Source organism: Ambystoma mexicanum, chromosome 12 (assembly GCF_040938575.1).
Source record: "Ambystoma mexicanum isolate Mex_15411 chromosome 12, UKY_AmexF1_1, whole genome shotgun sequence".
NCBI classification, from domain to species: Eukaryota; Metazoa; Chordata; class Amphibia; order Caudata; family Ambystomatidae; genus Ambystoma; species Ambystoma mexicanum.
Window position 1 is genome coordinate 46,003,999 of NC_090936.1, and position 16,779 is coordinate 46,020,777.

At 45.7% G+C, this 16,779-nt stretch overlaps 1 protein-coding gene across 9 annotated transcripts in view; it reads left to right on the plus strand.

Annotated features, from left to right (window-relative positions):
• Positions 1-16,779, plus strand: part of FRMD4A (FERM domain containing 4A) — an 897,536-nt gene that overhangs the window by 705,795 nt on the left and 174,962 nt on the right. The window lies entirely within an intron of this gene.

Here is a 16,779-nt window from a genome sequence, read left to right on the forward strand (position 1 = left end):
CTATCCACCTGAAGGAGCTGGAAACACTCAGAAGCAGCAACTTGCTATGCCCCTGCCTCAAAAGTTCACCACAACTAGGCCGTGGTTACACAGCATAAGACTCGCTGCATGCCCATTGTCGTCTCCACTGACCTCTCCTGGCGGTGACATGTTAAAATTCTACTATCCATCACATATTACAGTTCCATGTGTCAACACATTTTTTCACTGCAGAATGTTTGTTACATTTTCAAATTCAGTGAAGCAGCAAAATTTGTCGGGGAAACTCCCTGACCTCACCCAACCCCACTTTTCACCCGAACCCTACTGCCCCACCACTAATGAACCATGACAGTTGTAGATGTTTTTTTAGAAATATGTATTGTAGGTGAATTTTTCTGCACTGAAAAACATGTGCTGGGAATATTCTGTACTGAAATTGCTGGGTGAAAAGGTATGATATGAAAGGTTATTTATAACATGCTCAATACCCAGAGGTTTCTAAGCACGGACCCTGGGATCGAACCTGGGTTGCTCCGTGTCATCGTGCTTCCAAGGCGAGCACGTTGCCCCTGAGCTATCCTCCCCCCTGAGAAACATTACCCATTAAGCCACCCATTCACAGCAATTGAAGACTCGCTCCTACCCCACACAAAACCTCTGAACTACACGCATCAATGCTATCTTGTATGTTCCTTCTGCCTCCACTAAACAAACCCAACACCCCTTTTTCAGTTCCCTTAGTTCTGGGAGTCCATGCAAGGGCCACGGATGAAACCCACTAACTTCTGGGGCATGTAAATCTGCTTAGATTCACTTGCTGTGCATAGTCTGCCAAAAAAAACAACAGATGGCAGATTTGGTGATGCATGTGATTTTAAACAGATACAAGGCACAGAAAGATGATTACTAGGTAAGTAATTATTGTCATAATACATACCATATACCAGGATAAGATAGCGACATTTAACAAAACAAAAATCAATATGTAAGAATGCTTAAATGTAAGGTATGCTGATGAAGTATCAAATCTTATGTGGGATAAGGTGTAAAAGAATACTGTGCCCATTTTTAATGGTGTGCAAGCTCTCATGCCCCCTCCGAGACTATAATCCCATTAAGAAAATATCCTTACGGTGCCCCCCTAAAGAAATGCCATGAAAAGATGCAGTGAAATGGCCATTCTCCAAAAGTGGTGAAACAGCCACGGTTGAGTTTGGCATGTACCTTTGCGTGCATAGCGTTGAATGCTGAAACATCCTCTGCAGCACATCGAGAACGCTGCTCTGCAGCGAGCGGCCTCCTCAGTCAGCCCTGTGCAGCGTGAGTCGCAGTTGCGTTACTGATGTTTGTGTTTGCATGCTTTTCATGTACCACTTGATGTGAATGCTTGCTGCAAAAATCATACCGGAGTAAACCAAGTCAACGCAGTTGATAGTTGCCATTGTGTAAACTGATGGATTGCGTATTTGTGTGCGTGACCCTTTTATTTTATATGGCACAACTCGCAACTTCCTGCGTTGCATTTATTCAGCCCCTTCTTCCTTAAAAATTGAACTGGTGCAGGTCTTAGAACTGCTGTCCTAAAATCCAGAACAGAAAGCCCACATTGTAATGACTCTTATGGGCAAATTAGTCAGATGTTAGCATTTGACCAAGCCCATTTTACAAAGGATGCACGATATTCAGTTTGGCAAAATATGGAGACAACTCAACTGAGCTGCAGTGTCTTTGTGTGTTCTCTGGTGATGTAGAGACAGGCTGTGTCTGCCCCAGGGTTGTTTGGGAATCTATTTGCACGCAGCTGCCAGACCACATCCTATACTTCCACAGATGCCCAACCTTCATATTACAGTGATATCTCTTAGTCAGCTTTACGCTGCACCTGGTCCTGTTGCTCGTACCTGCATGCTATTGTTAGGAATTCTGTTTAAGACCCAGGATTGAAGTACATCAAAGTTGTCTTCTACAAGAAACCCTTTGATGAAACCAGATTGCGTCATCATTTTGGATGCCCCTTGAGATCCGCCATGCTGTCAGTCCAGGTTCCCACACCAAAGTCTTGTGCAGGGCATATAAAATCCAGGGAGGTCTGCATCCTTTTGGTGCCACCAAGCAGAGATGATAGGTTTTTGTTGATGGTAAAAACCCTTTGTGTCTGCAGTTGGCACTTTAACTCGCCTCTGTCTCAGCACGTTCTGCAAATGTTTCTGTTCAAAGACGCTAAAGGCTCTAACGAGTTCTTAATGTCCATGTCATCACTGGAGAGGACGCACTGTCTGCAGAAACACTCGACAATCTATTACGGCATAGGGCTTGCACTGTGGGATCTGAGGAGATGCCACCCAAGAGGAAAACAGAGAACCTGCATGCAGAAGCACTCCACAACCTATTTCGGCATGGGGGGTGTGCTGCGGGATCTCAGGAAATGCCACCAGAGAGGACAACAGAGAACCTGTCTGCAGAAGCACTCCACAACCTTTTACGGCATGGGGCGTGCGCTGTGGGATATCAGGAGATGCCACCTGAGCGGACAACAGAGAACCTGTCTGCAGAAGCACTCCACAACCTATTACGGCATGGGGCGTGCTCTATAGCCCCTCAGGAGATGCCACCGCAGAGGACAACAGAGAACCTGTCTGCAGAAGCACTCCACAACCTATTACGGCATGGGGCCTGCTCTATGGCCACTCAGGAGATGCCAGTCGAGAGGACAACAGAGAACCTGACTGCATAAGCACTCCACAACCTATTACGGCATGGGGCGTGCTCTATAGCCCCTCAGGAGATGCCACCGCAGAGGACAACAGAGAAGCTGTCTGCAGAAGCACTCCACAACCTATTACGGCATGGGGCGTGCTCTATAGCCCCTCAGGAGATGCCACCGCAGAGGACAACAGAGAAGCTGTCTGCAGAAGCACTCCACAACCTATTACGGCATGGGGCATGCTCTATAGCCCTCAGGAGATGCCACCGCAGAGGACAGCAGAGAACCTGACAGGAGAGCTAGTGGTTGGCAGAGAATTTCAGGCAACTTCTTAAAAAATTATGTTTTCCTGTAACCAAGCTCTCGGAAGGCAGGTTTGCTTTCATTAGAGTTACACTCCCCATTGTGTAGTCCAGGATCACGCGTTACCCTAATGTCCAATAACATGAGCCGATTCCGCTGCACCACCCACCATGAATATAATACTTTAAAAAAACAAAAATGGAACATAAGTCCGTAAAACAGAAAGAGTATGCATGTTGTAATATCTATAGCTCGTATTGTTATGGTATTTTGCAAACTTGGTTACTTCGAATTTCCATTAGATCAAAAGTACACATACACCACTAAACACTGGCGTATAGGTGCGTTCTAAATGTCATATCATACCACAAAGCCTCGGCTTGGCTCGTGCCATGAGAGTGCACAATATCTGCAGTGACTTTGCCCTATTCTTCAGCAAGCAGAAGTATTTCAAGATGTCTCTTAAATTCCCAGTGTCCCCGACTTCACCTGCTCATAATCACAATTTGCACTAAATGATGTCCAATTTGAGGAATTCTCAAAGAAGGGTTATGTCTATCCAGGCATACCCTCGTGAATGGGGATTTTGGCGGAATGGTTTGGGAAAGCTTCCATTCTTGAAGACCATGTTGAGAAGGTCTCCTCAGCGACTAGACCGGACACTTAATTTGTGTCATGAATATTGTTTGACCATAGCTATAGAGCAAGAATGGCCCGCTGGATACAGGTTGGACATGGAATGGATAATAGTTCCTAATGAGGGTGGGATAGAGAGTATGCAAATGGTCAAAGATTGTGCACAGAGTAGGGGAGAGGCCGCGTGAGGTAATGGGGAGGTGTACATCCTTATCTGGCGGATCATGAGGTTTTCTTTTAAGAGGTAGGTCTTAAGGTAATTTTAGAATTTCAGCAATGATGGGAAGCGGACGATGTTTGGTGGAGGCTGCTCCAGAGTTGGATAAGTCCTCTCAGTTTATCATTTTTGCATTTCAAGTCCATCTGGATGGGGCCGCCTGGTTGGGTGGTATCCATCGGAGAGGGTCAGTTTCTCTGCAAGATAGGGTGGGTAGCACTACCACTGCCTCGGCCAGCAGCACTTGAAGATGCGACAGGCCTGGACTCGCAGCGCTAGCATAGCTAGGTGAAAGCAATCTGGTCATATTGCTTTAGTCATTTGATTAGCTGCGTGACTGAGGCCACCACAGTCACAAGCTGCGCCAAGATGTTTGGGGATGCCAACCATCAAGAAGGGATAGTTATAGAACTTCAATGATTGTTCTGGCAATTATCCTACACCAAGGGTTTCCTGATCCACTCCTCAAGAGCACCAACTGCACCAGGTTTTTAGGCTGACCACTAAGAATGTAAATATCTCCTATTATGATTCACTGTATTCGCCATGTGTGCGGATAGCCTGAAAATATGGAATGGCTTTGTCTTTTGAGGATTGGACTTCATTCCAGACCCATGTTCTTCTAAAACAGGATCACAACAGGATGATTTTTGTGTTTGCTGGCAATCTCAACAACCGAAGGGAGACAGCCTCCTCTTCACTGCCATGCCATCTATGCTCTGCCAGGCGTGCCACATACCTGGCTTTGTATATGTTTTATGCACACTGAAGGCATTTAAGTGCTGGTGCTTCTCAGGCAACTTGGGTGTCCAAACTGAATCTCTGTTCACTTATCTGCTGCTATTTTTATATCAGCATACTGTACTGCATTCCTTTGTCTTTCACTGTTCAGGCTTGCATGGGGATTTCCTGGTAAAAGCATTCATTTAAGCAGGTCCTTTCAAAAAGACTTACATAAGCTTCAGAGAGATCTGTGTGCGCTTTCCAGGGCAGGAGAGCAATGACAATTCACTCTTGTCTCAGTTAAAACTGCACATGGCTTTGCCATTGTTTCCTGTGTTATATGCCAGGGGACATCTTGGCAGGACGGCAGAAGGGGTGGGGAGGCTTTGTGAGACCCACGCCTCTGGTTCTCCATCGTAATGGATTGTTGTTGGCCACCATTTGTTTCCCTTAACATCAGTCCTAGAATAAGGATAGAGTCGATCCTAACTCACATCGATCTTCAATGGTTGTATCCGGGCGGAGGGGTGGGGGGTGGGGGGGTCCGGGTAACATAGGTTCCTAAGCAGGGCATTGTGTCAGTCAATGAAAGTTGGACACGAATTTTTGACTGTATAAGCGGGGGGTAGCAGCAAAGCCGACCGAAGAACTCAATTGCCGAACCTTTGCTAAATCATTTGAACCCATTGCCTGCAGAGTACTTGTAAACGAGATGACTAGCCTTTAAATTGGTGACATGGTGTTAAGTCAGTTCGGATTGGCTGACTGACTGCTATCCCCTAAAGGAGAGAAACAATTGGGGATAGCAGGTACTGTCTATTCAACTTGAACTGCAATAATGCACACCTGCACCGATAGCAGCTTGCATGCGACGAGTGACAGTAACCTTAAGGACACCTGCAAGATCCTGTACCCACAGAACCTAATACCCAGATCTGGACTGCAGTAAGCAACCTCTTCTCCCACTTTGCAATTCTGTCTTTATCGCCTTCACAGTACTTCTTCCACCTAACATAAACTGCCTCCGATGCACACAGCATTCATAGGGAACCTACAAAGAAGAGTGGAACAGAGACAAGCATTTTGGATGCATCAATTGGACTCTCTTGCACCTAGAGGCATGAACGAGGAAATATTCTTGCACTGTTTCTTGTGACAAGATGGATTTGGGATACACCACCCTTACAACAGAAACCTACTGGCAAATCCTAGGTTATATGGTGATGATTTGTATCAGACACACCGAGGGGCAGATATTGAGTTTACTTTGCGTATGTAAATGTGTGTGTTTTTCACCTTTTATTGCTCTTAGAATATATTCTACCCTATGTTGTTTCTTATATTCAATGCAACAGATAGTGTATTTTTTAATTTTCTGACTAAGTGGTTACCTATACAAATGTTTTATGCTGACACTGATACTTGATCCATTGCACGCTGTATAGTTAATTATTTTAAATATGTTTTTAGTGTATTTTGAATTTTAAAGAGGTATTTACTTTTGATACAGGATTCAGGTTTTTTCTTTATTTATCATTGCATGTTTCTGATTTTGTATCGTCTGGATTGTATTTATCTTCGGAGATGGGTTTTGCCGCACTCCGAGTTACACCGGGTGATGACACAATTTCGACTCAAATATGTGAGGGAATGATTATCATATTTGGTTTAGTCCTTTAGATCTTGGTGAGCACCAATGAGTAATATAATATTTTTTTGTTAATATTACATTGATTATTTTCAACAGGGGTTTTCAAGATCACTCCTGCAGGAGTACCATATATTTTCTGTGATGTCGTGAGGCTTCTACGACGCAATGATTCTTGTGTATGTTTGTTTTTTTGCTAAAAGCGGGACGTACATTTTTTACAATTAGATATATATCCCCTTCATATAAATTAGTGGTTATTTTTTATGTATAGACTCGGAAGGTGTTTCCTCTATTAATACATTTTTTGAGAGATGGACCTCGGCACAGCCGTACCAGGTGACAACGCAGTTTCTTAATAATTCTAAAATGTTTAATTACTTTAAAAATGACATGCTTAAGGACGACCTTTGTTCATATATGTAGTACTTGGTAAAAGCAACATGTCGAGTACCTCGTCGGCCCTGTACATGTGTTTTTTTTACCAGAGCGCGTTACACTTACCATGATTTCTGACGTTTGTACCTCACTGTGTGATGGCGCTTGAACATCAGTACCCATTAGTACCCAATTACACTACATTACATAGGAAGCCAGGCGGTGTTTAATGTTTTGAGGAAGAGATTGCGCACAGTAACGTAGGTGTCTATGCTTCATCCGTCGCTCTATTACAAACCTTTCAGGGACATCGGGAAGCCGGCGGAGCTAGGAGGTTCCGTTGTCCCATAGTTGATACTATCTATATCCCATTCCTTGATCCCATGTATAGGACATTTCAAACGTGGTTAAACATATGCATCTCTCTACTTCACACACTAACGAATGCATGCATAAGTATTCAAAAGTGTTGCCAATTCATATCTCTCTCTCTCTCTCTCTCTCTCTCTCTCTCATCAGCGTTGGTGCAATTCCGTAAATAACCATTTTCTTCCCATCCCCAGGTGTCTTCGTGAATTCTTAATTTCAGTGATGTAGTTCTGATACTTTATATCAATATCCGTGGGTCTAAAATGGATACCAGATCAGGAGTGGGAATGATGAGGCGTGCATTTAAAAGCCCGAGGATTGTGTTTGGGCTTCCAGATACTCTTAAGCGTGGCAGCTCTCTTGTACATGAAGGCACTGTAGCGCAGCATAAAGTGGTCTTTCTTAAATCCACACATACAGGGAACTGGGATTACCGTACTTGATCGCACGAAATGCCCGCGAAGATGGAGCAAGAGTGGGTGGCGCAAAGGGGGAGGTTGAACGATTTCAAAAGAGAAGGTTGTGTTCATTGCAACGATCATGTGTTCACATAGCGTTTCATGACAGTTACCGGCCACTTCTAAGCGATGTGAACGTGTTGGCCATTTGAAATGGTTCATCCACAGCATATGGTGGGTCTCTTCTGGGGTATTGTGTCCAGTTTATGAGTCAAGAGTCCACGGTCCTATATGATTATCTGCTTAGTAGACCCCCCCCCGACTCCCAGGAATACTTGAGCCCACCTCAAGGCCTTCACACATCCTTCTCCGGCATGGGTCTGGCATGGATTCACATGCTCATGAATATTCCATGTCGTTAGTCGGGAATCCTCGGCAAAAGAAAAAATAGTTTTACTTTCACTTACAAACTGTCTTTCTCCTATAAACCAATCACTGAGCTCTGGTCATACTGCCCCCAGCCAATGACTGCCCTCTCCCTAAACCCCTCCTCTGGCAGCCATCTTGCATCCATGCAAGTTAAAGTAGCACTACCACCAAACTAGTAATGACCCGCATGAACTTTCTGATCAGTCAATAAGCGAAGCTCTCGCCCCTTCCTTTGATTACATTTTGTTGTTGTAAAAACCCTGAAAACTCTTCATTCAGCTCAAGGATCACCGAAATAAGCCCATTTGTACACTTCTCACTGTGAGTGTCCATTCCTTCTGAGAATGCTACTTTGAACACTCGCTTTCACAGTGCTTAGAAGCAAAGAAACCCCTACTGTGAAGCACTACACTAACACATGCTTTTAGCGCATCGTTTTATATACTGTGTTCACATATGGTGCACAGAAGTTGTCCAGCCTTTGAATGCCATATAAGTCTTATCATTCTCAGATGTGGCCAGCCAAGTCGACATATATTGAATGTATCTTTGATGGATCTGACAAATATACATGTAATTTGCATGTCACTGCATGCTACACTTTGGGCATCTGTTCTGCGTGCAAAAGAATTGCAGAGCCCTCCACTGCACACAGTTGCCCTTGGGTTTGAGGAACTGGTTTATAATAACCCCATTCCACGTTTAGTGCACGCCCTATAGATACGGTTGAGTCCCATAAAAAATGTGGTTTAGCAGTCACATAGTCACTGACGTAGCAATCCATGATTATCTCAGCTTATGATTGAAAAGTTGCTTGACGTTACAAACACTATTTGCATGCAATGTAATGTTAATTTTATTTCATGTCTTTTCAGACTTCCAAATGGCCATTCACCCCACTAAACTTAAAAGCCATAACAATGGCTGTAAGGTGCTAGGCAACAATAAAGTAACAGAACTAACCAGGCATGAAGATACTTTAGACTAGCAGTATAACACGTAGCTCGCCAGAGGTTTTGGACTACAACTCCCATCAGCCCCATCCACCATGGTCAGTGCTGAGGGATTATGGAAGTTGTAGGCCAAAACAACTTGGAAGCCACAGGTTGCAGAACCATGGCCTAGAAGTAGACTACAGAAATGGTAGGTGGCTGAACACACATGCTCTGTGAGGAAGGTTCAAACAAATATGTGTACAGTGGCGAAAAGGGGCAATGCTATGTAAGGAAGGCATGATATCAAAGTAAGACAGACACAAGTGATCACAGTTCAAGGTTGTTTATTGAACTTTATCAGGGTGTGAAAAACGCCTATCTAAACCTAAATCTAAGATGGGAGCAAGCTACGACCATCGAATAATAATAATACAGTCCTAGTGGAGTCTAGTCAAATAAAAAGGGCCTATACTAAAAAAAACTATAGCCAATCCTTACCACTATGCTACAAAATAGTGTGGGATAATGTTCACAAAAAGAAAGAAGTGTTCACAAAATTATAAGTCAGGATGTTTAGGCTGTTGGCTTCCCTTCCCCATGTTTTTTTAGCATGGGACAAGCCAGGTCACTCAAGCACGGCACACTCCTGGGCTCCTCTGGCACAAGGTCCCAGTGCCTTTCACCAACATCAGGACCTTCTGTGCCCAAGTCTCTTTTGTTGAAAGTCTCTTGTCTCAGAGGACCTGATGCACCATAAACAACAAAGAAAAGTTCCTCTTTCCAATATTTACGTCGGGCGATTTACTCGTCACCCTGGATCTCCCTGAGCCAGGCTCCGATCCTTCTTTCACTCTTAGCCTCGCTCAGTCAGGTTCAGACCAACCTCAATTTGTAGGCATCCCTCAGTCGGGTTCACATTTGTCACAACAATCTTCTCGGGTGTGTTACTGTTCACCCAGGATCCCCCTCTTCCGGGCTCAGACCCCTTTTCTACAATCAGTCCCCCTCAGCCGGGCTCAGACTAATTTCAGTTTACAGACAATCTAAGACTTTCGAATTTGCACGGGATTCAACGTAACCCGCTGCAGGACCACTTCGATTTCACAGTTCAATAATTCTTCCCCGCTCGTGGGAGGGCACTAAACAGAAACCTTTGAGTGGGCACTCACGTGGCACCGGACCACTCTGTATCTGGTACCTATTTCGGTTTTCCAAAGTTCAATTGTATGCCAGTTCTCTTTCTTCATACAATGTTGCCGCTTTCAACCTTGAGAACAACGCAGTCCGGTCTATCAGTTTCTCCAACTAACCAGCTGTGCTGAACTCATTGGCGTTGCTTGGCTGTCGGATTCAAGGACAGTACCACGGTGGCAATTGCTTCTCCAGCCTTTGCTATCAATGCAGGAGGGCCCAATGTACCTTTGACACACGCTACACCGCTCGTCAGCTGCAATTCCCAGTCTTATGTTTCTTTTCCTGGAGGCTTCTTGAAAGTCACGGTTCTGTGTTGAAAAGTGCAAGGGTAATTCCCTGCTTGTTATCTTCTCTGATCTCGCCACCTTTGTCCTTGTTTTAAACTGCCATCTCGGAATTGCTCCTTCCTTGTGCGTTTTGCCTTGCTCAGAGTGTGCTTTCGGGCTCCGCCTTTTATCCGTGTGGGGAAGTGTGAAGGAAGTCAGGTGTGTAATTATCAGTAATTATCAGTAATTGCCTGACTCTGCCTTACCCTTGTGCGACATGTCAAGTATATGGCTCTGGTGTTAGTCCATTGTCACTCACGATGAACTGTCTGTGAGAAAGTGTTTGTGTCGAAAAAGGGGGGGTTGAGTTTCTAGGTATCCTACCTAGTAGATCGGGGAAAAGGTGTCATAAGGAAGGGGATACAGCGTCTCACCCTTCGGAGTCCCACTCCCTGAAGACCCCCCCCCCCATCCAGGTGATCCTCCAGCACTGGTCCACCCCCAGGAACTGGATCCAATAGCGATGCCCGTGCCCTGGCCACCTGAATGATAGATCCCCGGTCACACCTTCAGATTTCTCACAGTGGGAATATGATACAAGTTTCCAACAGATTCCAGCAAGTAAAGGCAGGCTTGTTTCAGGGCAGGGGTACCTCTAGAACTACAGGGATGAATAGAAAATCATTTTAAAGGGTCAATTAATACCACTAGTACCTAAACACTATGATTGTTTGTTAAAAGGCATAGAACGGTCCTTGAGACACTGCCATGTAAAGCTGGTGACCATCCAGGGTGAAACCCACTTTTCAATTGTGTTTCAGCATTCACAGCCCTTTCTGTTCCCTGGCTGAGCGATCCAGCCCCCACAGGAAGCAAGAGTTCCTGGTTAACCAACGTTCCCAAATGTTTACAGAGAAAGTTGTTTTCACTCTGCAGGGGAAACGGGTCTGAAATATTTGCAAGAATCTACTTCCTGGTATTGTAGGACTAACTAGCATGCCCCAGTTTCTGTCTGGGTTGCAAGCGAAAGTGTGAAGTCGTTTTTCAGGGTAGGACTTACGCTTCAGAAAAAAAAAAACTGGAATGCACCAAACCCCTATTTCAGATTTGGGCCAGGCTTGTTTAATGTTAGATCGTTATGAGATATTAACTTTAATTTCTATTGCCTAAATCTGCCTCCTTGTTTATAGGTCTACATGTTTAGGGGCTGGTTTATATAAGCTGGAGAATGGTACAGAAACAGGAAAGTATGTTTCTACACAATGCTAAGAAAACGATGTAGTGCCTTTTCCCCCCTGCCACGTGGCCTATCTGCCAGCATCTCCGGCTAGATCACAATGTCATGCCGGTGGAGAGGTATGGATCCATGCAGACTGTGTCCCCACCCCCTCACTTGCATTTGAAAAGAGCGTGCAGAATCCCAAGGGATATGATATGTTATTTATGACGCGCTTAATACCCAGAGGTTTCTAAGCGCGGACCCGGGCATCGAACTTGTGCTGCTCCGTGTCGTCTTGCTTCCAGGGCGAGCAATGATGGCTGCCATGTTTTTCATGGTGTTTGCCATTACGCAAATTCATTACAGGATGTGGTGATTGGCACAGACCCCTGGAGAATGTCCAAGTTTTCTTGCCCAACAGCACATCATGTCATTATTGAAAGAATCCCTCTGAATGAGCAGGGAGAGTGGAAATGGTAGCGGCCCGGGTGCTTCACGTGATAAACAACTCTAAAAGGAGCCTGTTGCTATTGCATTTTAGACCAGTGCAGAGAGTGCAATTCCCATGATTCTATAGCTCTGCTGTGCCCTCAGTGCCTCTGAGACATGCTGCTTATTCTGCCTTCAACTACCGCCAGCCTCAGCCTGCAGAGTCAGTAGTGAGGGATCATGGGAGTTGAAGGCCAAAACATCTGATAAGTTACTTTCCACTGCAGTAAAGACAGCTTGGACCACGGGGGGGGGGGCATAGGACAAGACCCAAGTCAACATGCAGGGCTTCCTGGGGTCACGCAGAGGTTTAGGGGGGAGTTTCTATTGATTCCAGGAAAAGGAAAGGCTTTTTTTACCACCAGCCTGGCAGTTTGGCACTGGATACCACCATGCCCATCTGCAAATGGTATTAGTATTTCGACTCAAATGAAGGTCCTTCCTCCCTTTTAGAAAGCAGTGCTGGAAAAGTCACACTTTTGGGGTGCTAACAGCTTAAACCATTACCAATGTTTGTTATCAAAAAACGTGTAACTTCCTGGTAGCACACTTCTGAGTGAGTGCCCCTGCCTGCCCACCTGACCCAGAACACCTGGTGCAGTGTAGGACACCCTCGACTGAAAGTTTTGAATGCCTTGATAATGCACCAATTCCCCCACACTCTACCCCCCTGCCCAAGCCCTCTTAGATGCTGGGTGGTGGGGAATGCAAACTTGGTCTGCAAGTGGTTTGCAACTACCAACAGGTCTCTACACACAAGTTACGGAGCCTGCCTGAGGGCTGCAGGGGATTTTAAGGCACCCTATGCTGGAGTGAGCTCTTCCCCAGACTGACTTTGGAGGATAATCAATGTGACCATATAGCTCCCCTTTACCCCACAGACCCTCACTCACGCTTTGCCAGGGTTGCCAACTTAGAGATGAATGTTGGTATAGTCTGGGTCACTGCCCCTTGTGATTACTCTGCTACCACTCAGTGGCGTGGCGTGGAATTATTGCCTGTCTTAATAGATGTGTAAGCATCGTGGCACATTGAGGTCACTGCTTGCAGCAGTACATCGGAATTCTCGGCAGGCTTCACACCCATCACCTTCTGGCCTGAGGCAACTCCTGAGCCATGTGATTGAGTAACCAGAAAAAACACATGTGCACATTCCAAGGGTTGTAAAGATCTTCCTACGAGCCAAACCTATGTGGGCCATCTAGGCTCTTTGCACTTGACCTTGTCCCAGGCTAGAATGTGTTTTTTAAAAGGAAAAAAAAAAGTGCCAGAATAAAACGCCCAACAAGAAGGAACAGTTTATAAAAATTAAAGAGTAAAAATAACTTGACTGTCAGAATTGGCAACGCTCAGTAGTACCCATCGCGATCCCCTCCCGCTCGACGTTCAGAAGAAGACTTCTTCAAAGACAAGTTCCAATGCGAGCAGGTGATAATAAGGATAAAAAAGAGGCGGGGGAGGAGGGGTGCAAAGGGAAGATGCTAACCCCCTGAAGGCAGCAGTCGTGCTCAAAGTGAGCAAGTGCTTGGACTCTCTTCCCCACCTCCCACCATCGGTGGTTGCAGGTTCCTTGCCTGTAGAAGAGGGTAGAGTTTCTTCCTGTTTCAGGACATGGTGCCTTATGCCCCAGGACCTGAAGACTTATGCAGGGTGATTCAGCGTTGGGGCAATGTGACTGACATAGTATGTTACTGGACATTTATACTGCACCGTTCACGACCCGAGTGATCCTTCTGCACCACTTACTGCACCAAGGCTTGTCCTCAGCGGTGAAGTACTGTGCTCTGACCAAGTTGAAAAAGACCTTGGTCTCTGGAACAAGGTGGTCGCGGGGGGAGGGAAAATAAAAGTGGAAATGGAATAAAATATAGAAAAAGATGGCAATAGAAATGCTGGTCCGCGCTGTCAATGAGTCAGGTCGGTGGTTGATCCTTTTAAGGGGATCTCCTGAATCCATACTCCTGCATAGATACCAAGAAGTCCTGTCCTGCAATCCGTCGCATACATGCCCCTCATCGGTGCTTTAAGTGGGGGTAGAAAAAGGGGAGGTGGGGGGACTTTAAGGAGGGGTGTGTCCTAAAAGATGGGGCTAGCCCCGGCCCACTTAAAGCCTCGCTCCTTGTCATTACAAAATGCACATCCCAACCTATTCAATTTGCATTCTGGGACATATAGTCTTGCTTTTTTTGCGAATATTCTTTTATTGAAGTTTTAGGTCAAAAACGTAACTAAAATCCCAGAATGAAAAGGGAAAAAGGATGACCTTCTCCCAAATGGCACGGGGGCACCTTGCCGTGTGTGTATGCGTTTGAATGCCAGAGAAAGTATTTTAAAAGTAGCTCCTCCTGCATAGGCAACAATGACAAAATTCGGTTCAAGAGGGGGGTCGTAGACATGGTCGTTTAGTCCACTTATCCTACCACTTTCTGCACCTTTTGCAAACACTTAATTGTAAACCACCAAGCTTGAAAAAAAGCTTGGCCTATCATAATTGCTGATATTACCCATTCCAATCTGTAGGTGCTTATTCAGTCCTGTTTTTTTTCCTTTGCATTCTGGGATGTGTAATTCAAGAATTACAATAAGAAAGGTGGAACTACAAATTCCAGAATGCAAAGTAAAAATATCAGGCCTGGATAAGAACCTACAGATTGGAATGGGTCATGCCGTCAAATATGTACTGCATAGTTTTCAGGAATTCTGCAGTTTATACCACAGAATTGTTTTGGACAATCTCAAGCTTACAAACAGTATAAGAAGCAAACTGAAAGGAGGGGGAAAGGCAGTAATCGTGCACAGTAGACAAACCAAAAATACGCACGCCAGTAAAAAAAAGTTGCAACTGTAGGCGAGATGGACAACCGACCATGAAAACAAACAAACAACAGAGGGTCAAATGGTGTCACAACTCATCTGGACGAGCCGGCCTCCGAGAAGCTGGTACTTACATTTTCTCTATGAAACAAGATGGTTTCAAGTGTCGAGGGGGCTGTTGCATAGTGGGCAAAAGGGACTTGCCCATAAGCACATTCCGTTTATGCCATGCTTGCATTGAAGTTGAAGACATTCACATTCCTATGGCCTGTTTTTTAAAGCGCACCCTAATCCAAAAGGGTGTCGTGGCGCTGTACAATAGACATATGAACAAAAAAAACAATTATAAAAGAAAGGAAGGAGGAAATAAAAGAAAAAAGGAAAGCATGGTACCGTAAAATAGGGAAAAAAATCAGCCTGGCGAGTTGTGTGAAAGGGGAGGTGGAAAGGGGAACAGCTGGGATTTGGAGGCAATGCCGCACCAAACGCGCTAGCAGCGTTCTCCCACGCAGGAGCCGATGCCCACACATTCTAACCATGATTTCGTTTTCGCTCATACATGGTGTGTTTTTTTAAAAAAAAAATGTAAGTTAAGGGCATTTCATGAATGTAATCCCTTCTTTGTCTAATATCGCGTTACCTCTGATGTGCGCAGGCGATTGGCCAGTCTTGGACACAGCAGGATCGGTGTCTGTTTATTTAACTATTTTGGGACTATCCACGCGGTAGCGCCTTCTCCTGTTCCTATAAACACTGGCGCATCCGCTCATCCCGGTTAAAAGGCGTGTGTCATACGGGCTATGATAAATGGTGAGCGATGGCGCTGAGGCGGCGACAGTCTGGGGGGGGGGGGGGCGCGGCTACAACAGTGATATTAGCAGGTGACCCTGCCAAAACTACAGACTCTGCACAGCTGTCTGGGATTCTTAGCACCACAGGAGGCTGGCGGGAGGAATGGCAGAACGCATAGGTCCTCATTGTATGTGCTTCGCGCCTCCCCTTACCGCTCCCCCTCTCCCTTCTTTCCTCTGTGAATAGTGCACACTGGACAATGCGTAAGGTTAGTTTCAGATAGCTCAGTGGGCGATGCTCGCTTCAGAGACCTGTGTGCAACCTCCAGTCCCAGTTTCGAACCTTTAGATAGAGCTGTCCCCAGCAAGGTCTATACATTGAGTTTTCGATTTCTGTTGGAACACTGCAGACAGGGGCTAGGGTTTCTCAGCATTCAGCTGAGTAAAGAGGGTCCGTTCGACATGGCTTTAAGTGGGCTGGGGCTTGCCAGGCTGTCTCTCCCCTCACCTGAACTAGCCACAGAATACACTGAGCCCCAGCAAGCAGCCCGTTTAGCCAAAGAACTGCGCATGGATAATGTACTGCCTGTAGGTGTCAGCACTTCTAATTACAAAAAGAAGAGGCATCTCAGCCCTTTAACCATGCATGGCTCTTTGGCTAAACAGGCGCCGGGCGCATTGGTATCACACGTTTGGTGGACTGTCCTCTCCTTTTGCTTCTTAATCAGAGGCTCCGACTCCCCGCCCCCCACCCGACCACCCACAGGCAGCCTGCCAACGGGGCTCAGAGCCCACAATCAAGGAATAAAAAGGAGAGGCTGGGCGCACCAAAGGTATGATACCAGTGTATCCGGGCTCTTCTGCTTGGCTCGGCTCCGACTGCTTGGCGACCAAAAAATAGCCAGGCCAGTGGCTCCGTAGGTGAGGGAGGGCTCTAATTAGGGTGTGTGGCCTAAGTACATGGGTGAGGTATCCCACCCACATGGCTTTGGCCATGCCACTGACAGCCCCCCTCGCGATTCTGCCTCCCACTTATAGCCCATAGGGATAATAAAGCTCACCACACTCCGCAATGGGAATACCCATTACAGCGCTTAAACACACGAGGAAGTGCAATTTAAACACATATTATTATTAATCGTTAACTTTTTGGAGTGCAAAATTTGCATGTCCCCACTGCCCATTGACTTTTCCCTGGGGAAAAGTGAAGTGTGTGCCATTTTATGGAAATTAATATCGGAAGTGATCTCAGCAGTGAGGGTTTTATGGCGATATCGTGGAGTT